The sequence below is a fragment of the Pelophylax lessonae genome (genome assembly GCF_965119305.1).
Source record: "Pelophylax lessonae genome assembly, chromosome: 3".
Taxonomy (NCBI): Eukaryota; Metazoa; Chordata; class Amphibia; order Anura; family Ranidae; genus Pelophylax; species Pelophylax lessonae.
In genome coordinates, this window is record NC_138770.1 from 362,065,230 (window position 1) to 362,092,191 (window position 26,962).

The window sequence follows — 26,962 nt, forward strand, 5'->3', positions numbered from 1 at the left end:
CAGACCAATTACTGACCAGGCTCCATCTGGAATCGTCATTCATTAACAGGTGAGAGGGCAATGCAGGTAGATTCTGGCATCCTTCATTAGACATAATGAATAATAAGATGATAAGATAAGATTGTGAGAGACCTGTTGCTCTCCAGCAGCGTTCCTTCTCGTTCTCCATGAATCACCATAGAGCCCCCGCTGTTTCTGTGTACACTGGACACACAGCGCACTGAACTGAACTCTACCACACTAATCTGCGCGGTTTGAGGCAAGACTTAACACTGCGCATGCGCCTTTCCTGGGGGATCAGAGCGCTCCGGAGCTGAGGAGGATGGAGCAGTGTGTGTGAGCGATGTGCAACATCTACTGAGCTTCGCTGCATCGGACAGTGAGTATCTCTACACCTTCTACTCTGCTAATAGGCACTCACCTCTATTACACTGCACCACATTTTATTGGAAAATCACTTGTTACTCCAACCTCTCCACCTTCTACATGTACATATCCTGCATTTAGTTACAACTTGTATCATTCACTCCCGGGGACTGTGTACACTCACTCTGTCTGACACCATAACACTGTGCTTGGCAGTGTGCAAAGTTCTTTTACAGATTAATACCGGTTATATGGTTGCTGCTAGCGAGAGAGAGAGAGCAACAGAGGGGGAGAGGCACATATAGAAGGAGGGTATTAGAGAGAGAAAGACAGCAAGAGAGAGAGAGGCACATATACACTAATAGGGAGGCACAAAGAGAGAAATAGAGGAAGGGAGAGGGAAATAGAGGGAGACAGACAGCAACAGAGAGAAATTGAGGAAGAGAGAGGCACATATAGAAAGAGGGGGGACAGCAACAGAGAGAGGGACAGAGTGGTACATATAGAAAGAGGAAAATAAAGGGAGAAAGACAGCAACAGAGAAAGAAAGGCACATATAGAAAAAGCAAAATAGGGGGAGAGAGACAGCAACAGCGAGAGAGGGGGGAGGCACATATAAAGAGAGGGCAATAGGAGAGAGGGACAGCAACAGAGAGTGAGGGGGGGGGGGCACATACAGAAAAAGGGAAATAGGGGGAGAGGGGCAGCAACAGAGAGAGAGGGAAAGGGGGAGAAAGGCACATATAGAAATGGGGAACTAGGGGGAAAGAGACAGCAACAGAGATAGTGAGGAGGGGGGGGGGAGGCACATGTAGAAAGAGGGAAACGGGGAGAGAGACAGCAACAGGGAGAGAGGGGGAGAAAGGCACATATAGAAATAGGGAACTAGGGGGAGAGAGACCGCAACAGAGAGAGTGAGGGGGGGGGGAGGCACATATAGAAAGAGGGAAACATGGGGAAAGAGACAGAGAGAGAGAGAGAGAGAGAGAGAGAGGGGGGGAGAAAGGCACATATGGAAAGAGGGAAATAGGAGGAGAGAGACAGCAACAGAGAGGGGGAGAAGGGCACATATAGAAAGAGGGAAATAGACAGCAACAGAGAGGGGGGGGGGACACATGTAGAAAGAGGGAAATTGAAAGAGAAAGACAGTAACAGAGAAAGAGAGGTACATATAGAAAGAGAGCAATAAAAGGAAAGGGAGGTACATATAGAAAGAGAGGAATAGAGGGAGAGTAAGTCACGTATAGAAAGAGAGCAATAGAGGGAGAGAGAGGTAAATATATAGAGAGAGGTAGACGTAGAGGGAGAGAGAGGCACATATAGAACAAGAGAGATATAGAGGGTTTCGACAGAAAAAGATAGACAGAGCGTGAGAGAGACAGAAAGAAATAGACAGAGAAGGACAGAGGCAAATACAGACACAGAAAGAGAGAGAGTCAGGTAGGGAGAAAGAGAACAAGAGGAAGAGAGAGCAAAAAATACAGAAAGAGAGAGCAAGAAAGAGAAAGACAGGGAAACACAGAGAAATAAAGAGGAAGAACGAGAGACAAACAGAAAAAAGAGAGAGAAATGCAGAAAGAGACAGAGAAAAACACAGAGGGAGGCAGAGCGAGACACAAACAGAGAAAGGGAGAGAGAGAGAAAAACACAGATATATATATATATATATATAGAGAGAGAGAGAGAGAGACGCACACACAAACAGAGAAAATGAGAGAAAAGTGCAGGCAGAGACAGAGAAAGACAGAGGGTGAGAGAGAAATGCACAAACAGACAGAGCAAGATATGGAGAAAGAGAGGGAGGCACATAGAGAGAAATAGAGAGAGGCAGAAAATATAGATACAGAGAGAGAGACAGCCAAACAGAAAAAAAGAGACAGAGAAGGACAGAGGCAACGACAGACACAGAGAGAGATAGAAAGAGAAAAATACAAGGAGGGAGAAAAAACAAGGAGAGAAAGAGAAATACAGAGAGAGAGAGAGAAACAGAAAGACAGAGAGAGAGATCCAGGAAGAGAGAGGCAGAGAAATACAGGAGAGAGAGAGACAGACAGAAAGATAAGGGGAGAGAAAAAAAAAAGAAAGAAAAGAGAGGAAAATACAATAAGAGACAGGGAAAAAACGGGTACAATAAAAATACAGAGAGAGAGACAGATGGAGAAAAACACAGAAAGAGAGAGACAGGGACAGAAATAAAAGAAAGAGATAGGCAGGGAGAGAGAGGGGAAGACAAAAATATACAGAGGGTGCATCCATCAAAACAAAGAAAAGTTTGCTTCTTTTTTTTACATGAATGATAGTCTCCCAAGGTTTAGCATTTAGGCCCCATGCACACAGGGCGTTTTTTCAGCAGCCGTTTTTTTTTTTGCAGCTTAAAAATGCCCCTCCATGTTATTCTATGGCCTCATGCACACACATAGGCGTTTTTAAGCTGCAAAAAAAAACGCAGGACCAGTGCCTTCTGGAGCTGAAGCATCAAGCTGTAAAGCTATAAAGCTGTAAAAAAAGTCTGATGCTGCTAAAGGCTGATTAATGTTGCTTAACGTTGCTTATACAGCGTTAAGCCACGTTATACGTTTTTTTTTTTGAAAATCAATGGTTCCCTATGGGAGCCCATTGATTTGAATTGAAGTTGCATCACAAGTCGGATCCGACTTGTGGTGCGACTTGCGTTCTGAGAATCTTGAGGGTGAACCGCATGCCAAAATGGGAAAAAAACGGCATGGGAGATCCCCCCAGGTTCCAAACCAGGCCCTTCAGGTCTGGTATGGAGCCCCATGCCGAAAAAACAGCGTGGGGTCCCCCCCAAAATCCATACCAGATCCTTATCCGAGCATGCAGGTCAGGAAAGGGGAGGGGACGAGCACCTTGCCCCCATGTTGATGAGGACAAGGGCCTCTTCCCGACAACCCTGGCCCGTGGTTGTGGGGGGTCTGCGGGCAGGGGGCTTATTGGAATCTGGAAGCCCCCTTTAACAAGGGGGCCCCCCAGATCCCGAACCCCCTCCCTATGTGAATGGGTAGGGGTACATTGTACCCCTACCCATTTACCCCATAAAAGGCAGTGTATGTAAATAATGACAGGAGACGTTTAAAGAAGTTTATTAAAAATCTTCATCTGGTCTTCTCCACTCTGCTCTGGTCTTCTCCCCTCTGCTCTGATGTTCTCCCCTCCGCTCTTCTTCCTCTTGTCTTCTCCCCTCTGGTCTTCTTCCTCCTCCGGTCCTCCTCCGACGATGTCTCCGGTGATTATGCCGACTCCGAGCTATGCAGCTGGTTATATAGCCATTGGGGGCGTGGCCTCCCGGTGACGTCACCCAGAGACCCTACCCCCTTATGTCACAGATGACGTCATCTGTGACATAAGGGGCGGGGTCTCCGGGTGAAGTTACCAGGAGGCCACGCCCCTAATGGCTATAGAAGCCTGGAGTCGGCATAATTCCCGGAGACATCGTCGGAGGACCGGAGGAAGAAGACCAGAGGGGAGAAGACATAAGGAAGAAGAGCGGAGGAAGAAGAAGACCAGAGGGAAGAAGACCAGAGCGGAGGGGAGAAGATCAGATGAAGATTTTTAATAAACTTCTTAAAATGTCTTCTGTCATTATTTACATACACTGCCTTTTATGGGGTGAATGGGTAGGGGTACAATGTACCCCATACCCATTCACATAGGGAGGGGGTCTGGGATCTGGGGGGCCCCTTGTTAAAGGGGGCTTCCAGAGTCCGATAAGCCCCCTGCCCGCAGACCCCCACAACCACCGACCAGGGTTGTCGGGGAAGAGGCCCTTGTCCAGACCCAACATGGGGGCAAGGTGCTTTGGGGTGAGGGGTGCAGAGCTCCCCCTGCCCCAAAGCACTCACTCCACCACATGTTGAGGGCGTGTGGCCTGGTATGGTCCAGGGGGGTGGGGTCGCTCGCTTGTCCCCTCCCCTTTTCCTGGCCTCCCGGGCTGCATGATCGGATAAGGGTCTGGTATGGATTTTGGGGAGAAAAAACGGCGTGGGGCTCCCTTTAAAATCCATACCAGAACCGAAGGGCTTGGTTTGAAACCTGGGGGGGACCCCCACACCGTTTTTTCCCCAGTTTGGCGTGAAGTTCCCCCTCAAGATTCTCAGAGCGCCAGTCACACCACAAGTGGGATTATCCTGATCCGACTTGTGATGCGACTTCCATTCAAATCAATGGGCTGAAAGGCAACCATTGATTTTGAATGGAGGCAGAAAAAACGCTGCTAAAAGCCAACGTGGCCAAACGTGCAATAACGCGAAAATTGAAAAATCTACTAAAAGCACATTTTTACAGCTGCTTTTTCCTGGCGTTAGAAGTGGCTCTGCAGCTTGTTTTTTTCTGATGCCCTGTGTGCATGGGGCCTTAAAGAGGAAGTAAACCCTCCTCTGCAACTTTTACCTATAGGTAAGCCTATGATAAGGCTTACCTATAGGTACTGTAAATATCTCCTAAACATGTACCGTTTAGGAGATATTTACCTTACATGCAGCCAGTGACGTCACTGGCGCATGCGCTCTGAAGGAACGGCCGCTGGTGCCGTTCCTTCAGAGTCCCATGCCGTGACCGTCGCCTCCCGTGCGCGTGCGCGGGAGTGACGTCACCGCGGCTCCGGCCAATCAGATGGCCGGATGCCGCGATCCCGGAAGATGGGCGACTGGACATGTCGCCCGTCATACAGGTAAGCGGGCGGCACGGCGGGGGCTCGTTCTAAGGTAAGTATTTCATAATGAGCTAGTATGCAATGCATACTAGCTCATTATGTGTTTCTCTTTCAGGTTGCAAAAAATATATATATATATATATATATATATATATGGGTTTACAACCTCTTTAATGTCAGAGCAAATCCGATTGTCAATGTCAGAACTCATCCTTGTGTTAGGGAATGAATGAAATACATGTAGCAAATAGGAATGGACTTTATATTGATTTTTAGCTCATGTCAGCACAGACCTGTCAGGAAACTGACACAAGAAAGAACTCCTTTTGTTGTACTGGCTCATAGCAATTCCTTCATTTATCAGAAATTAGCTGGTGTCTAATTGGTGTCTAAATTCTAAGCATGAACTGAGTCATGGCACGATAAATACAACACTCATTTTATTATCTCTAACCAGAGCTAGAAATGACTTTATGGTACCTGAATCTATTTAGAGAAATGAATGACAGAAATACATTTTTTTAACCTAAACCTGTGTCATCACGTAGTCTCTACTAAATGTAATGTTAACATGTATCTTATAGGAAGGATTGCTGCAAATGTCTAGTTTATTCCAGTGAAACATTATTTGTGCAGGCAGAATTGTTATCAGTATTAAAGTATATCCAAACCCAAGAACAAAATCCTCTATATAACATATTGTCCATTCTTAGATGTGCTGGCTGGATTGTTTTTCTTTTGTTAGGTGAAGTACAGAAAAAATACTTGTTGATCTAGCCATAAATATTATTTATAGTGTCCTTGTAATTTCCTGTTTACTGTACTTGAACTGTTTCAAATGCTACTTTAAGCAATGACATACCTCTTTAGACCTAGACGTTAAAAAGTATGGTCACTTTGCTCCATCCACAGGCAGCCTAATTGTTCAATAACACACATAAATTGAATCCAATGCAACTTTACTTCAGCTAATTACAGTACAGAGGATGTTTTTCCATTCTTTTGAAGTGTAGAAAGACAATTTGGGGAATTAACTAAGCTGCCTACGCCAAAACTGTCAGAAGTGGCGTGCGCCACACTTTCTAAGCAGATATTTTAAAGTGATTGTAAAGTCTCATTAAAAAAAAAAATTTATACTTACCTGCTCTGTGGAGTTGGTTTTGCACAGAGTGGCCTGGATCCTCCTCTTCTCGGATCCCTCATCTGTGCTCCCTCATCTGTGCTTCTGGCCCCTCCCTCCTGTTGAGTGCCCCCATAGCAAGAAGCTTGCTCCCGAGCCGAGTCACAGCTCCCTGTGTCCATTCAGACACGGAGCTGTAGCCCGGCACCGCCCACCTCTCTCCACTCTCTCCCATGATTGGCTGACTGATTTTGACAGCAGCGGGAGCCAATTGCGCCACACTGCTGTCTTAGCCAATGAAGAGGGGAGTCCCGGATACTCCTGCAACATTGCTGAATAAAGATATGCTCAGGTAAGTGTTAGGAGGGCTGAAGGGGACTGCTGCACACAGGTTTTTTTTTTATATCTTCACCACTTCTGGACCGCCCACTGTGTATTTATGTTGTTACCTTAACATTAAATACGGAGGTTATGGCAGCCGATAGCGGGGAAAACGATCCGGTCTGTTCCAGTCCCAGGTAAGTCGAATCAGGGCAAGATGGCCTTAAAGTGCCATTTTTTTGTTTTTTTTTGTTTTTAAGGGTAGATGTGAGATCTGAGGTATTTTTAACCCCAGGACCTGTCCTGCTTATTTCTATTACAAAGGATGTTTACATTCCTTGTAATAGGAATAAAAGTGATCAAAATGATTTTTTTTAAAGGGACAGTGTAAAAATAAAAGGTAAAATAAATAAGAAAAAAAATTTAAAAGCGCTCCGTCCCTCCGAGCTCGCGCACAGAAGTGAACACATATGCAAGTCACGCCCACATATGTACTTGGTGTTCAAACCACACATGTGAGATATCGCCACGATCGTTAGAGTGAGAGCAATAATTCTAGCCCTTGACCTCCTCTGTAACTCTAAACTGGTAACCTGTAGAAATTTTTAAATTGTCGCCTATGGAGATTTTTAAGTACCAATGTTTGTCGCCATTCCACGAGACTGCGCAATTTTGAAGCATAATATGTTAGATATAAATTTACTCGGTGTAAGATTCTTTTTCACATTATAGAAAAAAATTGGGATAACTTTACTGTTTTCTTATTTTTTAATTAAAAAAAAGTGTATTTTTTCCAAAAAAATTGTGTTTGAAAGACCGCTGCGCAAATACGGTGTGACATAAAGTATTGCAACGATCTCCATTTTATTCTCTGGGGTCTCTGCTAAAAAAAAAAAATGTAATGTTTGGGGGTTCTAAGTAATTTTCTAGCAAAAAATACTGATTTTAACTTGTAAACAACAAGTATCAGAAATAGGCCTGCATAAAGATAAAAAAACCTTCTGCCTTTACAATCCCTTTAAGTCTGTCTGTATCGCCTGCGCCACTTTCCATCTCAGAGTGAAACAGAAACTAATGCAGGTCTACCCCTAATTAACAGAGGGAATACAAGAGCTTTTCTATATAGAAAATTGCTACAGATTCTTTACAGGTGTGACGTGCTGTCAGCTCACATCCTCTCTCTGCCTGTGCAGTGATTACACTACATGAGCAGTGCCTGCAGGGTCCTTCTGCCTCCTGCTCTGAGCCAAGCAGGGGTGAGGAATGGTAAATAGATCAGAACATGATTGTAGCTCCAGTTCTGTTCTCTGTGCTGTGTATGTCACAGCCACAGAGAACAGAAAACTGGCCACTCAATTTAACAAATAGGCTTGTTGTGACCCTTTTGTTAATTAGGAGCAGCATTAGCTTCATTTTTAAGCACAAGCTTACTAGAGCTGCACGATTATGGCCAAAATGAGAATCACGATTTTTTAGCTTGGAATAAAGATCACGATTCTCTCACGATTCTCTGTGTAACAAAAAAAATTGTGATAACTTTACTGTTACGTTTTTTTTTTTTATTCATTAAAGTTTATTAATTGGGTTTGAAAGACTGCTGCGCAAATAGTGTGACATAAAATATTACAACAATCGCCATTTTATTCTGTAGGGTCTCTGCTAAAAAAAATATATAAAATGTTTGGGGGTTCTAAGTACTTTTCTAGCAAAGAAAACTGATTTTAACTTGCAAGCAACAATTGTCAGAGAAAGGTCTAGTCTTTAAGAGGTTAAACTTCCTTTCTCCCTGGCAGAGGGAAGGAAAAGATACAATGTAATCATTTTGTTTATAGTTACTGGGAGACTAATGCTGATAGGCGTTTGCCGGAGGAAAGATACAATGTAATCATTTTGTTTATAGTTACTGGGAGTTTTCCACAGCTGTTTTCTCTGCTCCCTCAGCTATGCAAAGAATCGAGCATATGTCAGGTTTAGATCGTCAGGGGGGGTGAATCGAGATCGCGATTTTCATACGATTAATCGTGCAGCTCTAAAGCTTACACAACTTTTTTTTTTTAAATTCCCCTAATGACGTTCCTGAGCCCTGTCTCTGCAAAGTACTAAGGGAAGTACTGAGGGAACATGGAAGAAACAGGGAGGATATAGCTAGGACTACACTAAAGACAGAGGGAGATACCAAATCACATAAATAAACTGGTTTTAGTGGCTGAAAAACACCACTAGATGTCAGCATACTACAAAACAATATTAATCTGAAGCAGTTCAGTACAACACAGAATAAAATATATACCAATTGGATAGAACACTCCCCACCTGAAATCATAAGATTTCACTATAATCCAATGTAAGTACATAAAGGGATGACCCTTCCTTGAACCTATAAAATGAACAAGTGAGGAAGAACATGCAAAATGTATATAAGCAAAAGTCCAAAAACATCAGGTGAGAACTGTGATGATCTTGACAATTGGTATCTGATGCCTGAAAGGCATTCAGTCACTAGTCCATGGGTGGTTGGTATCTATATATGCATATGGGAACTCATCCATTTTTCTCCTTTATTGGGATGGTATTGGTATATTTGGGGATGCAACTAGCCAAGCAGTCGCGTTTTTTTTTTTGTGCGCTTGTACGAATGCGTCGTTGACGTGGCGTGTTGCATTCAAATGATCAATACACAGCGTGTAATATATGGAAAGAAAATAATTTATCATTGAGGCATGATTGCCATTTTTTACCTATGATTGATTTTTAGGCTGTGGTTTTCATTATCCATATATGCATATAATAGATTCTAACCTTTGGTTGCTTCCCTCTTAGGAAATTTTGGGATGTGGTTGTCATGTCTGACGCTTCCGTGTGTGCGTGCTGGCGTCATTACTATGCGCCGTTGCGTACGTTTGTGTGCCATTGCGCATGTGCGAACGCAATGTGACATTTTCAAACAATTGAGAGACAGTATATATAGCACATGGGAACAAGTCATCCATTACTTTGCCTCTGAAGCAGCAGCCCTGTGCCCGGGCGAAACCGGTCAGGCGTACACAACGTTCACCCCTCCCCCTTGGTGATGGAACAATTTATTATGGACTTTTGGGACTTGTACTTTTTGCATAACAACTGATGACCAGGACACTCTCTATGAATTCACTGAATTCACTGGACGGATGAGTATACCTCACTTATTTAACCACTTTAATACAGGGCACTTCCCTCCCTTCCCGCCCAGGCCAATTTTCCCCTTTTAGCGCTGTTGCATTTTGAATGACAATTGCGCGGTCATGCAACACTGTACCTTCACCAAATTTATGTCATTTTCCCCCCACAAATAGAGCTTTCTTTTGGTGGTATTTGATCACCTCTGCGATTTTTACTTTTTGCTAAACAAATAAAAAAAGACCGAAAAGTTTAAAAAAAAAAAAAAAAAAATTTTGTTTATGTTATACAATTTTGTAAATAAATAATTTTTTTCCTGCACTGATGAGCACTGATGAGACTGCACTGACAGGCACTGATGAGGAGGCACTGATGGGGTGGCACTGATGGGGTGGCACTGATGGGGTGGCACTGATAGGTGGCACTGATAGGCGGCACTGATATGCGGCACTGATAGGCACTGATATGTGGCACTGATAGGTAGCACAGATATGCAGCATTGGTGGGCACTGATAGGCGGCACTGCTGGGCACTGATAGGCGGCATTGATGGACACTGATAGGTGGCACTGACGGGCATTGATAGGTGGCACTGACGGGCACTAATGGGCACTGATAGGCGGCACTGGTGGGCACTGATGGGCACTGATGGGCGGCACTGATCGGCACTGACAGGCGGCACTGATGGGCACTAATGGGCACTGATAGGCGGCACTGGTGGGCAATAATGGGCACTGGTGGGCGACATTAAAGGATGGCAGTGATGGGCACTTGTGGGCAGCACTGATAGGGAGGACACTGGTGGGCATCACTGATGGGGAGGGCAATGGGGGGCTCCCTGAGCCCTGATTGCCATCCCTGGTGGCCATAGTGGGCATCCCTGGGGTCATAGTGGGCATCCCTGGGGTCATAGTGGGCATCCCTGGGGTCATAGTGGGCATCCCTGGTGGATCTAGTGGCATCCCCCCCCGAGGGTCTGCACTGGTAATCAATGATCTGATTACCAGTGCCGACCCCCCCCCCTGTCAGGGGAGCCGCCGATCGGCGCTCCTTTACTTGTGCCTGTCAGGCACGAACTAAGGAAAGCCGATCAACGGCTGTTCCTATTTACTATGTGACCAGCCGTGATTGGACACGGCTGATCACATGGTAAAGAGCCTCCGTCAGAGGCTCTTTACCGAGATCGGAGATGCAGGGTGTCAGACTGACACCTCGCATCACCGATCGCCGCTCTGCGCGCCCCCGGGGGGCGCCCAGAGCGGAGTTATCCTGCCGCCGTCATATGACGTCCGGTCAGGATAACTCAACCACATTCCCGCCGTCAATCTGTAATAGGGCGGGCGGGAAGTGGTTAATCCATCATTTACAGTACTTTGGTTTTGTTCCTGTTCATTTGGAGGATATACAATGGACTAATATATCTGTGATGTGCAAAGGAGGCTTGTTTGCTCACACAACTTATCGAAAGTACACATCAAAGACTATTGACATTGCTGTTTGGTGAACATTATGCCTCCTCTGGACCACATACAGACCCTTCCTTTACTACGGATGTGATATACTTCATCAGCCAGGAACTTACTAAGGCTGGCCATACATTATACAATTTTCTTGTTCAATTTCCATTAGATTTACCTTAAACTATATAGTGCAAGGGCCTGTCTGATTGCATACATACATAGTTATAGTAGTTGAGGTTGAATAAAGACAATAGTCCATCCAGTTCAACCTGTGTAGGTGTGTGTGGCCGTAATCATCTCTCATACCCCTAAATGTTCTGATCATTGAGATGTACGTCCAAGAGTCTTTTGAAAGCAACCATACTACCCGCAGAAACCACCTCTTGTGGTAGAGAATTCCACAATCCTGTAGCCCTAACAGTAAAGAACCCCCTGCATTGCCTGAGGTTAAAACGCTTCTCCTCTAATCGCATTGTATGCCCTCGAGTCCTCATGCAATCCTTTCGACTGAATAGCTTTTTTTCTATGCTAAGATCACCATTGAGGTATTTATAAAATGCTATCATGTCCCCTCTCAGGCGTCTCTTCTCCAGGGAGAATAAATGAAGCAATTGCAGACGCTCCTCATAATTAAGGTCCTCCAATCCCCTAATCAGTTTAGTTGCCCTTCTCTGGACTCTCTCCAGCTCCAACACATCCCTCCTGAGGACTGGCGACCAGAACTGGACAGAATACTCCAGATCTGGGCAGACCACAGTTTTATAAAGTGGTAGGATTATAGTTTTATCTCTGGAATACATCCCTTTCTTTATGCTTGCTAATATTCTGCCGGCTTTGGCAGCTGCCGCTTAACATTGCATGCTACCAAGACTCCCAGATCTTTCTCCATTTTTGATTCCCCCAAAGTCGTCCCCCCCCCCCTAAAGTGTATTGTGCTTTTATGTTTTTATTCCCCAAGTGCAAAACCTTACACTTCTCCACATTAAACCTCATTTGCCATGTCCTTGCCCACTCTGTTATTTTGTCCAGGTCATTCTGTAGGATATCTGCTTCATGCCGTGCAGTTATTGCCCTGCCCAATTTTGTGTCATCTGCAAAAACTGATATAGATCTACTGATCTCGTCCTCAATGCTGTTTATGAATAAATTGAACAGGATTGGTCCCAGGTCTGAGCCTTGGGGGACCCCACTTACCACCTCAGACCAGTGCATACAAATTAAAAGTGTTTAAGTTTGGTCTCATATTATATGGTTTTGGTAAATCTAAAGGAAAATTGTACAAGATTATTTTATAGTGTACAGCCAGCCTAAGTTTACCATTTTCATCCATTGATAACTATTCATTGGAGATGAGGAGACTTTCCAACTATCTATGGACAAGTCCATCAGTTTGTCATCTACCCTTTCCAGTCCCTCCCCTCTTTCCTAATATGGGGATTTCATCACCAATACATTGAACAGTTTTCCAGTCTTATATTTATCATATATGTGTACTACTTATGCATTTGGATTCTTCTGTAAAATGTGGAGTGCTATGGGTGGCTGTGTGCATGGTTTTAGGTATGTGTGGTGTGAGTTTTTGGTACCATTTTAAGGATTTTGCTATCCTGCACAGACTTTTTGTATTTTTCTGTTTTTTGATAATTAAAGATTATACATTTTCATAGCCCAGTGAGTGTTATATATTTGCATTGGTTGGGTGGTTAAGATTTAAATCAGGTTTTTAAATTCAGTGTTCCCTATTGGCCCCTTAGCGGTATAATCCCACCCCCTTTTTGTGGCGTTTTGTGGCTTATTTACGCTTTTCACACATTTTATGTGTCATTAGGAATAGATCTTTGAGTACCTACTTTTTTCGTTTTTTTTTTCTGGGTGTCAAAACATGCATAACTGCTTTAACGTTTAGGTGGAAAAAGCAATCTTGTTTAACTGCTTAGCGACCACCCTATAACAGATTTACTGCTCAAGAAAGTAACTGCTCCTGCGCTGGTGAGGTGGTAATGTTACAGATGGAAGCTGAAGGTCCACTACCTTAGGCGCCACGTGGGCTGTGCTGCCACTCTCAGCAGGTCAGGGGAAACCCGAATGGCACTCTGGAAAGAAAAAGTAAAGAGGGCGCACCCGCCTAGTGCATTACCTTTGCCAAAAAGTTTTATTTAAAATATATGCACATCATACTCACAAATAAGGAAGACAATTCAAGCAGATAAAGGTATAAATAAACCTAGATTTCCACCTAGCATAGCCTGCTAGTTAACCACAGTCATGGAATGAGTGCCGGTTCACACTTGTGCGAGTGCCGGGTTCGCATGTAATATCGGAGCGCACTGCTCCGACATTACATGCGATCGGCTGTGCGGTGCGAGTTTAGCCATACAGTTTGGCACGATCGCACTACGATATGCGATCAAACTGGGGGTGTCGTTAAGATTACATTGACACCCCCAGCGTATCGCATATGGCAGTGTGAACTGCCGGGGGTGCGTGTGCGATGCGGGAACAGGCTGCGAATTCGCAGCCTTCCCGCATCGTATAAGTGTGAACCGGCACTGAATATCTCTAAAGGAAGCTCTCCTTTTAGGGGGGCTGAGGGGAGCTGCTACACACAGAAGGCTTTTTATCTTCATTCATAGAATGCATGAAGATAAAAAAACCTTCTGCCTTTACAACTCCTTTAATGTGACACATGCCATACATTCCATTCAGAGCCTCATGGTTGAGTGAGATTATTACTTGCACCACTTTGAGTCATTGTGCTGAGACCTTGTTTGTTGTTTCCTCAAGTTTGCACTGCCTGCAAAAATACCGTAATGTGTGAAGAGACACTGAACAGCCTGCAGTGGTTGATGGCCATTGATTGTTAAGACATTTTCATTTCACCTCCATGATAATATATAAGCCCATAGGGCTTAGGTGAATCTGTTTTTACATAGTGGATGGATACTCTGCATTTAGAAGAAGATAAATGTATGGCCTTGTTATTACCTTGTATATTACAAGGTAATAAATTGCCATTTATTACCTTGTGCTTTTGGGGTTTCCAACCCTCCTATGCGCTGGTATTAACAGCACACTGCACAGTCCCTCATGCGACATTAGCCCTTGAAAGTGCTTTTTTTGGAGAGAGACAAATAATGTTATTCATAAAGACGATATAATATTCTAATTTCAAGATTGCCCTTAATAAGATAGTAGATGTTCACTACCTGTAGCTTTAAAGATAGAGGAACACTGCACTGCTTACCTTTTTTTTTTTTGGACATTGAATGTGGTTTCAGCTATAAAGATGCGTTCACTGGTCCAAATATGTTTATATGAGGTCTTCCACCCCTTCTGTAAATTTGTCTTTTATATAGCAGATCAATATTTCTTTATAACAAGAGTCATGCTTCTGGAGATGAACTCATGATTATAGATTACATTAGCTTCATTCTTCACATGATTAGGCTATTAATATTCCTAACTATGCTCTCTTTCTGAAAGAAAGGGTAAATTAGAAAGGTGGTGGTGTCTGACACTTGGTGAGAAGTGATCTCAAAGCAAGTGTGAAATAGGACCTGGTTGATGGAGAGTGTGATGAAGCATTATAGATGGAACTACATATGGATGTGCATACTACAAAGTTAATTACTGGAGTTTGTTATAGGCCACCCAGTGTTAATGAGGAGGTGGGGACTCAGATCCTTGCAAAGATAGAAAGGACTGTAAGGGCTGGGACAGGACAGTAATAACAACAATGGGAGATTTTACCTACCTGGAAATTGACTGGAGTAATGGCACTGCTGGAACAGTTAAATAGGGAAAAACGTATAAACCTATTACAAGACAATTTTATGGTACAGGTCATAGAAGCCCTGACTATGAATGATGTTCTGCCGGACCTGATATTCTCAAACCTTGCATGGCATATTACTAATGTTCATAAAAAAGAACATCTGGGTAGCAGTGACCATAACATGATTTCATTTAATCTTAGCTGTAAACAACAAACACATACTAGAAAGATAAAAGCTAGGGATGCACCGAATATTCGGCGGCCGAACATTATTCGGCCGAAAATAGAAAAAATAGCACTTTCGGTGTTCGGCCGAATAAGTCAAAAGGCCGAATAATTTTGTGCCGAACAATAGGGCTGAACGATAGTCGATATGATATCGACTATCGTTCTGTGGCCGTAGGCGATATTCATATCGCCGAGGTCACGATATTTACAGGGGGAAGGGACTCGGAGGAGGACAGGAGGACTCACAGACTTCCGTGTTAGGCAGGGGAAGCCGGGACACTTCAGCGGTGAGCATACATACATTACTCACTCGTGCACTGCAGCCCGCCCCACACATTCAGTGAGTCTTACTCTCCTCCCTAGTTTTTTCAATGGCACATTCAGGAAGCCAATCACGCCGTGATTAGCTGCACAGCGAACCAATCACGCGTGCCTGCACACCTGATTGGTTCCGCTGTGCCGCTACTCACGGCGTGATTGGCTTCCTGAATGTGCCATTGAAAAAACTAGGGAGGAGAGTAAGACTCACTGAATGTGTGGGGCGGGCTGCAGTGCACGAGTGAGTAATGTATGTATGCGGCTGTGCTCCTTTCCAGGCTACTACTAGTCCACCTCCAGCCTCCTACTACCACCACTATGAGAGACTGTCTGTCACTGTATAATCTGATCGAGTCCACACTGACACTGACTGACTGTCACTGAGTAATTGATGTTACCATATTAACCCTGACCTGCCCAGTGCCCTGTATCTGCAATTAAAATTTACAAGGCTGCCTGCATGCTTCCTGATTTCCATTCCCAGCATCCTTCCCAATCCCTTCAGTGTCACTAACATTAACCCTATGGTACAAGGCTGCAGTGTGCACTGAATCCCATTCCCTACAGTAACATTTAGGGAGAGAGACATGAGAGGACAAGAGAGAGAGAGAGAGACATGAGAGGACAAGAGAGAGAGAGAGAGAGAGACATGAGAGGACAAGAGAGAGAGAGACATGAGAGGACAAGAGAGAGGACAAAAAATTGGCAAAATAAATGGAAAAAATGCGAAACACCGCGTTCGGTATTCGGCCTTCGGCCTTCGGCCAAACATTTCATTATTATTCGGCTTCGGCTTCGGCCAAGAATTTCATTTCGATGCATCCCTAATAAAAGCACTTAACTTTAAGAGAGCAAATTTTCCAAGGATGAGGGCTGCTCTCCAAGACATAGATTGGGAGGGAATATTGGCATCGATAAACACAGGACAGAAATAGGAATTCTTCAAAATGACTGTATGCGAACACACTGCAAAATATTAAATGTTAAAGGGTTATCACCGTGCTACGGATCTATGTTGTGTATATGTGCTTCTGGCTGCTGCCCCCACTATGAACAGCCACCCAATGGTGGGGTCCCAATTGATAAATAAAAAGCGCTAATGTGCAACTGGGTAGTGGCGCTGCCTAGGTTAAATAAATAAATGTAAAAATTATTTTTAAAAATATTAAAGTTCCTTGGTGTGTTTACCTTAAGCGGTGTTCAAACCATACAAATACTGTAAATAAAAAGTGTCAATTCTGTGCTATTTTTCATAAAATGACAATAAATTATAACATAATTCATACGGATAAAATAAATACAATTTTCACATCAAAAAAGGAGTGAGTGCAAAAGACTAAAGTGACTATAGTGCCATATGCTATTCCATTCAAATAAGTGCAGAAATGTGCAAATGCTAATTGAGATGTAGCAGCAGAAAAGCCCCTTGATAAGGGGACAACTCTTTCCAGTGCTGGCGTGCCTACCACGTGGAGAGGCGGTTGGCTATATTGTTAGTGACCGGGCTCACTTCTCTGGCAACAGAATCTTGGCTTCTAATAAGCACTCCTTCCTTAAGTGGGGGATGCACCGTTTTGATTCCCTATGGATCATTCGAGACATTGAGCATTAATTTGTGCTGTGCAGCCAACAAGGGCCAAACCTGTAGGAGTTACATGTGATACGTCTCCACCTGGACCAGATATCTTTTTCTGGCATAAAGATTTCGCTTACTCAAGCATGTCTTTTCAATGGACAAGGGTAAAAGGAATCGTCTGAGGAAGCGACATGAGCGAAACGCGTCGCGATTCCAGATTTTCCACTGATGTATCCCATATAATTTTGTACTAGTATCATGATTTTATCATGACCTATTAGTTATCTTTCAACAATTGCCTTTGTTCTCAGAGGCTGGTTGGGATCCAGTGGTTTACCTGTATTGTCTTATGTACATGCATTATTTGCTATATGAATTTACACTTTTTTGATATTTATATAAGATTTTTATGCCTATACAAATAAATGTTATATTTTTTATATATCATTGGTGTATTCATTTTCATCAGGATCAATATCCACTCCTAGCCTCAAAAGTCCCATTTCTATGTGAGAGACTGTAGAGACCCCAGCTAGCTGTGGGATCCTCTCATCCCTCTCTCTTTGTCTTTTTATACACACGTTGTAGGGATGTGGCAGGAGTGCAGTGGCGTAGCGTGGGGGGTGCAGGGGGGGCCAGCCGCATCGGGCGCAACATCTGGGGGGGGGGGCGCATCAGCAGTGTCACTCTGTCTGTCTGACTCTGACATACACAGTTCACACACTGTCTGCGGCTGCCTCCATCTTTACGCTGGGAGATGTCCAGCGCAGCCGCCCAATGGCTGAAAATGGCGGGTCGGGACGGGGCTGGACTGTGCCTCACCTGTCCACTGGTGTAGGGTGGCGTTGCAAGCCAAGCCCCGCCTATGCCGCCTCTCTTCACTGCTCAGTCAGTTTAGCAGCGAGTGAGTCAGCAGTCTGGCGCTGTCACAGAGTGGGGTTTTTTTTTCAAATCACCTGATTAGAGCCAGAGGCTCTAATAGGCTTCAAAAAAGGGTGGACCCGGGGCGCAGAGCAGTGCGCCCTGAGCCCACCCATTGTGTGACAATAGCGAATTAAAATTGTGCTATTGTCACACGGATCCTCCTCCTGGCCAATCAGGAAGTGGGTCAGAGACCTGCTTCCTGATTGGCTGAAAGGCGATCACATGCCATTGGCCGAGGAGGAGGCGGGAGGACTCGGAGACGCGGGGAACTGAGGAAAAGCCGCCGCTGCAGGTAAGTCTCTCTGGTCTGTCTGCAATGAAAGGGGGCACGCTGGTCTCTCTGCATTGAAAGGGGGCACACTGGTCTCTCTGCATTGAAAGGGGGCACGCTGGTCTCTCTGCATTGAATGGGGGCACGCTGGTCATTCTGCATTGAAAGGAGACACGCTGGTCTCTCTGCATTGAATGGGGGCACGCTGGTCATTCTGCATTGAAAGGGGGTATGCTGGTCTCTCTGCATTGAAAGGGGGCACGCTGGTCATTCTGCATTGAAAGGGGGCACACTGGTCTCTCTGCATTAAAAGGGGGCACGCTGGTCATTAAAACTTGTATTTAGATGCATTTTACTTTAATTACATCAGTATTTTAATAACAAACAATACATGTGCTTAGGGGGTAAGGGTTTCTTTACCTAATCTAGTGGAAGAGACTCGAGTGCTAAAATTCCGCGGGTTAGAGGGCGCAAATTACTTGCCTTGACAACCCATGCTACGCCACTGCAGGAGTGGTACCCTCAGTATATCTCACTCATTCTCTATGACAACTCTTTCCATATAATATTAGTGAATAGTGGTACACTTGTGCTCAATATCCTAATTGGAGTCTGTTGTCCAGAAAGGCCACTGCCCCTTTGAAGATGCCACACAATAGGCAATATCTTTCTATATATATGAGGCTGCGGCTCCAGAGCAAAAACCAATATCCTGTTATATATGGCTGCAGGTCCAGGAACACACCCCCATTGTGCAGTAGCTCACAGTGCTCTCACTCGTGCTCCCCCTTTGGGGTTACACCCACCAGATGTTGGGCCCTTGGTTTGTGCGGAGCCAAGCGTCATTGCGTCACCTCAGGTTCTAGTCCGTGGGACGCACAGACGATCTCAGATTTCCTGTTGCAGTCTGATCGACGCTGACAGTCTTGTATTTACATATAAGTGTTTAATTTAATAAAATACGGTTTTAAAGATACTGCACTAGGGAAACTTTACTTTTATATCCATGTGGAGCAAACCTCTATTGAGTGAAAACGTGGGCAGAGGACCCGCTCGTGGGAAACCCCCGAACCAGGGGTCCAACATCTGGTGAGTGTAACCCCAAAGGGGGAGCACAGGTGAGAGCACTGTGAGCTACCTGACAAGGTGTGTTCCTGGATCTGCAGCCATATATAACAGGATATTGGTTTCTGCTCTGGAGCCGCAACCTCATATATATATATATATATATATATATATATATATATATATAAAATATTGCCTATTGTGTGGCATCTTTAAAGGGGCAGTGGCATTCCTGGACAACGGACTCCAATTAGGATATTAAACACAAGTGTACCACTATTCACTAATATTATATGGAAAGAGTTGTCCCATATCAAGGGGCTTTTCTGCTGCTACATCTCACTGTCAATTAGCATTTGCACTTTTTCTGCACTTATTTGAATAGAATAGCATATGGCACATATGGCAGTCACTTTAATCTTTTGCACTCACTCCTTTTTTGATGTGAAAATTGTATTTGTTTAATTTATTTCATCCGTATGAGTTATATGTTATAATGTATTGTCATTTTATGAAAAATAGCAAAGAATTTACATTTTTAATTATGTGTATGGTTTGAACACCGCTTAAGGTAAGCACACCAAGGAACGTTTATATTTTTAAAATTTATTTTTACACCACCATTCACATTTATTTATTTAACCTAGGCAGCGCCACTACCCACTTGCACATTAGCACTTTTATTTAACACTGCAAAATATATTCTCATGGGCAATAAGTTTAAAAGGCTTGTGTAGCTCACAGCCAAAGTAAAAAAAAAAAAAAGCTATAAATAAGAAAAGAGCTTTTAAAGAAATATTAAAATCAAGGAACACGATCATCATTTAAATGTTACAAAGAATATAACCGAATATGTACAAAGGAAATCAAGGCCATAAAAATTCTAAATGAACGACAGATTGCAAAAGACAGTAGAATGAACCCCAAAAAATCTTCTGATATATTTATCAGTAAAAACGTCAGGTGTGAGCATTTCGGCCCTTTACAAAATAATCTGGAGTGGGTGACTGGGGACAAAAAGAAGACAAATGTATTAAATACCTTCTTCAGCTCTGTGTATACAAAGGAGCATGGGGGAGCTCATGTCCATAATGAGGATGATTTTAACACAGCCCCAAATGATCCACTAGGACTCAAAATTGATATGGTCCAGAAATATTTAGACAGAATAAATGTGGATTAAGCACCTGGACCAGATGGCATACACCCACAGATCCTGAGAGAATTGAGCTCTGTCATTTCAAAGCCATTGTTTCTCAATTTTAGGGACTCTTTAAAGGCTGGCATAGTACTACAGGATTGGCATAATGTCAATGTGGTGCCTATATTTTAAAAGGGGTTAAAGTCTTTACCAAGCAACTATAGACCTGTTAGTTTAACTACTATAGTTGGGAAGATACTGGAGAGTTTATTAAAAGATAACATAGATGAGTTTTTGCCAGACAAAAATATCTTAAGCAAAAGACAGCATGGATTCATGAAAGACTGAAGTTGTATAACACACCTGATTCATTTTTATGAGGCGGTAAGCAAAGCCTATTACAAAGGAGTGGCTGGGGATACAGTAAACTTGTATTTTGCAAAAACTTTTGATACAGTTCCCATTACACGGCTAATATGTAAGGTTAAGTCTACAGGCTTGGAAAAATCACTTTGCAAATGGATAGAAAACTGGCTAAAAACCATATTCAGAGAGTAGTAATTGATTCACACTGTTGAATAGTAGTGTACCCAAAGGTTCAGTGTTGGGAGTCCTACTTTTAATGTATTTATAAATGATATGGAGTCTCAGATTAAAAGTGTCATCTTAGTGTTTGCTTTTTTTATTTTTTCTGTTTTTCCTTGGATTTTTTTCCTGTGGGGACCTTAAACCAACTGGGACGGTCGACAGGCTGGATAATCTAGATCCAGTGGTCACCCTAGTTTGGCCAGTGAGTGCATGCAGACCTTTAGCTCCTCTCTGGGTTCACCAGAAGTACTTCCTGGATGACCCCATGCAAGTGAAGCCTTGTGTGTATGGACTCCATGTTTCACATTGTGTACTCTGTAGGGATTCAGTTGGGCCCTGTATTTCATAAAGTCCACTTAGATCCTGACCAGTGGGTGGGGGTCTCTGAGACTGGTCCTGGACAAGTGGACGAAAGTGTTACTGCTGATAGATGTGCTTTAGCAGCTTTGGGCTGAAGCTTTGCTGTTATTGTCCATCAGATGGTCTTCACTGCGGTCTGCTTGTAGGTCTTGGGTTCTGTGGTGTCTGGCTCTGCAGAGCTTTCCATTTGCGCAGTTTCATGCAATGGTTCTGCATAGAGAATTTCTAACCAAAGAGACCAATCAGCCGATTCTCTGGTCAACCAGTTTTCATTTGGGTCTGTCATCCAGGGCCTCTCTTCTCTGGTGACTCTAGTCTTACCCCCTCCCTTTTAACTTGGGAATCCCCCCCCCGCCTCCACTGGACGTAGTCAGGAGTCAAGATTGGCTAAGAGTCGTGAAGCTATGTGTGGTCAAGCTGGGTATGGATGACTGCAAGTACCTTCTCTGGGGGCATCCAATCAGGATAATACCACAGTGCTGGTCTTTGTCAACTCCAGGGTGATACAAGGAGTGTAATAGTGGTTCTGAAAGCTTCACGTAGCTTTCAAAGGATGGAACTTCACATACCAGTTCTCCCTGCTGAGTACATTCCAAGCATTGGGAACTGGCAGAAGAATTACCTCAGTTGTCCGGCGTTGGATCGGGGTTAGTGGTTCCCTACATCTGGGTGTGTTCCATCAGTTCTGCCTATGCTGGGGAACCCTGTATGTGGATCTTCTGGTGGCTTACCTCCACAGGAAGGTACCAAGGTTTGTGGCGAGAGCGAGGGGCCCCCTGGCCAACACAATATGCTTGGTGGTGGCACATAGGATCTGTATCGCCTCCTTTATGCATTTTCTCGCCCCAAGTCCCTTCCTTGTCAGCTGCACGAGATGGAGACTGAAGGGATTTCAGTCCTTCTGGTGGCTGGCTGGTAACAGACACTCCCTGGAGGCTGCCCTTTCTTTTGTGCTTAGACCATTCTTCCATCTTGCTTTAATGTCTCTGTCTTAACTGCATGGCTATTAAAAGCTGGGTTCTAAGAGTTAGTAGGTTTTCAGATTGCACTGCAGGCATGCGGGACTACCTCTTGGGAGATTTCATTGGACCTGGAAGGCTTACATCGCCTGGTGCAAGGATCTGGGTATCTAGCAGGGCTCCTACTCAGTGGCTTGGGCTTTGGTCTTTCCCTGGGGTGGAGAACAAAACTCGCCTTGAGTACCAATAAAGGCCAGGTATTTGCCACAGCACGCTTTCTTCTACGGCCCCTGTCAGCGCACATCATGTGATGCCTCCTGTGTGTTTCCTGATGCACTTTGGGACCTGAACTTGGTTCCTTTAGTCCTCTGGAAGCCATTTTTGAGGGTGTCAGAACCTCTCGATAAACAGGAGGTTCTGGTTAAAGCGGAGTTCCACCCTGGGACATTTTTTTTAAATAAAAATACCCCCGGGACATTTAGGGCTAGTGCATTCCACAATGGCTAGCCTCTGATCTGTCCCGGTTGCACTTACCTGCAAGAAGAAATACTTACCTTGAAAATGTATTGTCCAGCGCTGCCATCTCAGGTGTGGGCAGCTGAAGCCAGCGCGATCCTCTTCTGTGTCCTCTTCCGTCTTCTTCGGTCCCATTATGCACTGCACCGGCCCCGCCGTCACTTCCGGTGCCGCAGCGTCATCCCTGCACAGCTTCTGGGCATGCCCAGAAGCTGTTTAGCAAGGTATGACGGCGCCTGCACCGGAACTGACGTCGGGACCGGTGCAGGCGCATTGATTCCTGGGAGCGATGACATTCAGCTCCCAGGAATCATTGCAAAGCCAGGAAGTGACGAATCGCCGTGGCCGCCGAGGGCAGGAAGAGGAAGTAAGGTAAGTATATTTTCTTCTAAACGAGGTAAGTAAAAAAAAAAAAAAAAATTGCGATTATCCATTTGTTTTTCAGGTGACCCGGAGCGAGAAGATGGAGGTAAATTTAATTTTAGGGTGGAACTCTGCTTTAAAAGAATCTTTCACCCCACCCAACAATATTTGAGGTACATTTTTTGGCAAGATGGGGGGGTACTAAGTTTTGGTGGGTACCCACTTCCACCGGAATCTCCTAGGTGATTCCACTGGAAGTTGTTATTCCCCCCTCCCCTGAATTCTCTAGGGACATGTCACAAAAGGCTGCAGGACCATTCACAAAAGTACAGCACGACCATTCACCATTCACAAAAGTACAGCACGACTTGCGCATGCACAGTAGGCAGCCGGCTGTGAAGCTGAAAGAATTCTCACACACAGCTTCTCACATTAGACATACCTGCGCAGGGACTCGAAGACCAGGGAAGAACTGGCATGATTGAGGGTGGCACTGGATCCCTTATATGGCACTTACTTTAACTGATTGCTGAAAATAATTGTAATAGCTTGATGGTTGGAGCCTATTATAAATGCTTTAACTGCAATTTGCACATTTACGGTCATATGATAAAAAAATGGGATAATGACCCCAGCTGTTAAATGTATGAGTAAATACTTTGATTACCTCAATGTACATGGCTTCAGAATAGGCCCATTTATAGAGAATAGATAAATAAATTCAATTGCTTAAAATAACAATTGTAATAGCCTAATGTTTGAAGCCTATTGTAAATGATAGCTGATTAGCAGAAGTTATATCATACTATAGTTATAGATGGAGAACTGCATAAATGCATGGACTGTAAAAATGGTTTGGTTAGGTGCCTAGGGCCCTTTTCACTCTGACGCATTTTTCCTGCGTTTTTACTCTGCAAAAAAAATGTTTCCCTTCAAATCCTATGGGACTTTTCACACCACTGCACGGTGCCTTTTGAAAAGTTCCGCCTCTTTGGTGTGGAAAACCACATAAAAAACGCAGCTTCTCATTGAAATTAATGGAAATCGCAGAAAATTTGTGGTTAAATTTGCGGTAAAAACGCACTGCGATTTGCGTTCTTGGTGCATTTTTGAGTCGCATGTCCATTTTTTCATACGTGTAGGCAACCCAAAAATTCACCATAAAAAGCATATGAAACAGGTGTTTTTACCGTGATTCTGCTACAGAGCAGTGAGAAAGGGCCCTTAGTGGTAATAATCCTAAAACCAAAAATGTAGTATATTGTAGCTTACCAATTATTGGATGTGGTGGCTGCATATGTTTTCTATTTTAGGCTTTTTTTCCTTCTCTTATTTATTTGGTGATCTGGCCAGTAACACTCCTCCTGTGCTAGGCTTCATGCACACCATGGCATTTCGGATCGTGGGCGGAATAGCGGGAGTGACGTCCTCGTGGCTCAGCCAATCAGACTGCTCTAGCATGCGAACCTGGAAGGAAGAACGTGTGAAAATGGAAGTCCTCTTAGCGGTGGGCTGAAGGGCTTCATTCTAAGGTAAGTATTTCATAATGTGCTAGTATGCTATGTATACTAGCACATTATGCCTTTTACTTTGCAGCAAATTTTTCAAAAAGAAAAAGTGCAGTTTACTACTACTTTTACCTATCCACCCTCCATTCTTCTAGAATGTGCGACTTGGAAATCTTTTCCAGCTATTCCAGTTGGTAGGGTTAATTTAATCAAAATGGTTTCTCTACCTAAATCATAGTTGCTAACATTTAAAAAAAATAGCAGGAACACCTTTTTTTGCTGAGTGTCCAGCAAGCCACGGAGAATGTACTTTAATTGAGGATGGTGCATTCATTTAAAATTAGTGTGGTTTTACAAGATGGCAAATCAGTAACCTAAGCCATTCTTTAATTAAGTATATGTAGTAGGGATGCACCGATATATCAGCTGCTAAAATTTATCATGCAAAAATAGGGTTATCGCATTTTGCCAATAAAAAAAAAGGTGCCTATAATGGCTGGAAATAAATTCCTATCCATTTAAATTCATGATATTAATTAAAAAGTTGAATATAATACAATTACCTGTGTGTGTGTGTATATATATATATATATATATATATATATATATATATAATATTTTGTAAAAAGCTGTCCATTTCAGTTTTCATCCAAGAGCATCCTGAATTTTCAGTTTCGGTCTAAAATTGAACCACCACTAATATATAGCACACCCCCTAAGGAGCCGCTGGTTTGATGAGCCCTCTGAGACTTAGGCTGGGTACACACTGGCCGAAAATGGCCGGTTCGGCAGGAGTACAGGTCCCTGTCTGACAGAAGCTGTCTCTCAACTGATTTCTGTCGAACGAGCGTGCTGCAAAAACAGCATCTGATCCAAGCTTGCAGCCAATGGCTGCCAGCGCTGATCAGTGTGTTCTGACTGGCAGTCCCTTTGTCAGATTAAAAAAGCTCAGTGGGGGAGATTGCTGCACTAACATCGATTGTGTTAGTACAATGATCTGTAAGTTTTTTTTTTTTTTTTTTTATTCGTCCCATTGGGTTGAACTGAAAAAAAAATAGGCTAGGTTTACACATGTCCAGTGCAAATCTCCTGTTCGTTTTCACTACAAATTTCCAAAGCAGCAGTTCAGCTGAAATTTTTAGATACAGTTCAGATGCAAATTTTTGAAGCCGGCAGCCACCAGTGTCTTTAACAATAGCTGGATGTTAACCCCTTCATGCCTAAGCTTTTTTCTGACATTTGTTGCTTACAAGTTAAAATCAGTATTTCTCTTACGTCCTCCGACAGTCGCCGCCCACTCATACAGTCTTCACCAATGGGGTATTGACTTCCTCTCCTTAGGAGTAGCTAGGCATAAGACTTGTTAAAACAAAAGCATATACATAGACACACCCATGGGGGCTGTCCCACTGGTCCAATACCCCCCTGCAATAGCCATCCCAACAGTTTGTCTTCTGCCTAGTTCAGGAGTAGATAGGCTTCCTTGTGCTGGGGCTACAATCTCAGCCTTCTTCTTCTGTTTTATGATTTTATTTTCTGAAAATTTCATTTTTTCTTTGCATTACTAGCTGTTTATTTTATCAGTGTTAGTTGGTCGTATCTTCGGATGAAGACGGTGTTTGCGGAGCTGGAAATCGGACTGGCCATCCTGGTTCTCCAGGACAGAGGGTCAGATGGAATCCCAGCCCGCCATCGAGCATTTCGCAGGCTATGTGTTCGCCCTGGCCCCGCAAACGACCCATCCCTGTCCTCAGGGATGCAGCCTGTGAGGTGGCTACCTCACCGGACACATCCACGGTTCGTCCGTGCCCCACTGGTGTCCTGCGTTTTTGGCTGGCGGCACTCCCCTGCCATCTGAGGGTGGGCGGTTTTCCGTTTGATATGAGGCACCCCACACCATCGGGTACAGGTAAGTACACTCTGTGTGGGGCCTCTGTCTGGGGTCGGCAGTCCTGTGTGTCTGTGGTGTCCCCTATGTCTGTGCGTTTTTGGGCTCCCTGATCCCGGTCCCTGCGGGGATTTTTTCTCTCACAGCCAGCGCTGTGTGGGGTTTTGGGGGATCCCTCTCCTGTGTGACTTTAGGGTGCTTGGAGGTACAGACACGTGCGGTGACCGATGCGGGGTTAAAAAACCGCCGGTCCGCCATTTTAGGTGTGGGCAGCATGTCTGGCTTCACTTTGGGCGCTTATACAGCATTGTACAGTGGGTACGGAAAGTATTCAGACCCCCTTACATTTTTCACTCTTTGTTATATTGCAGCCATTTGCTAAAATCATTTA

At 44.0% G+C, this 26,962-nt stretch overlaps 1 protein-coding gene across 1 annotated transcript in view; it reads left to right on the forward strand.

The window, feature by feature from the left end:
* The first annotated feature begins 293 nt into the window (after nucleotides 1–293).
* Nucleotides 294–26,962, forward strand: part of MRAP2 (melanocortin 2 receptor accessory protein 2) — a 178,741-nt gene continuing 152,072 nt past the window's right edge. The window contains exon 1 of the mRNA XM_082249676.1: nucleotides 294–379. The gene's annotated coding sequence lies outside the window, so the exon portion shown is untranslated. The remainder of the gene's footprint in view (nucleotides 380–26,962) is intronic.